Below are 327 nucleotides of genomic sequence, written 5' to 3'. Positions count from 1 at the left end.
GATGGCGTAGCTGAGATTCTGAAGTGAAACCTAAAGATGGATTAGCTGATGCTTCAGCCTAGGCCATGCTCTTCTGTACGAGGCCGTCGGAAGCACCGCCATTGTTGTGCTTTGCCTTGGAATTACAGAACCGCTGAGTCATAGCCATGGAATCTCCGGACTGGCCAAGGTCTCCAGAGGGTTAGTGAGTAAAAGGCCCAGGTCTGGGGTTCGGAGATCTGCCCAGTAGACCTGATTCAGTCAGGAACTCACTGTGATCTTGGGCAAGCCTCCTTATCTGTGCACCTATTAGGTTGGACTAAATGGTCTATAAAGACATTTCAATTC

The sequence above is a fragment of the Capricornis sumatraensis genome, chromosome 16 (assembly GCF_032405125.1).
Source record: "Capricornis sumatraensis isolate serow.1 chromosome 16, serow.2, whole genome shotgun sequence".
Classification (NCBI taxonomy): domain Eukaryota; kingdom Metazoa; phylum Chordata; class Mammalia; order Artiodactyla; family Bovidae; genus Capricornis; species Capricornis sumatraensis.
Note: the sequence above shows the minus strand (reverse complement) of the source record.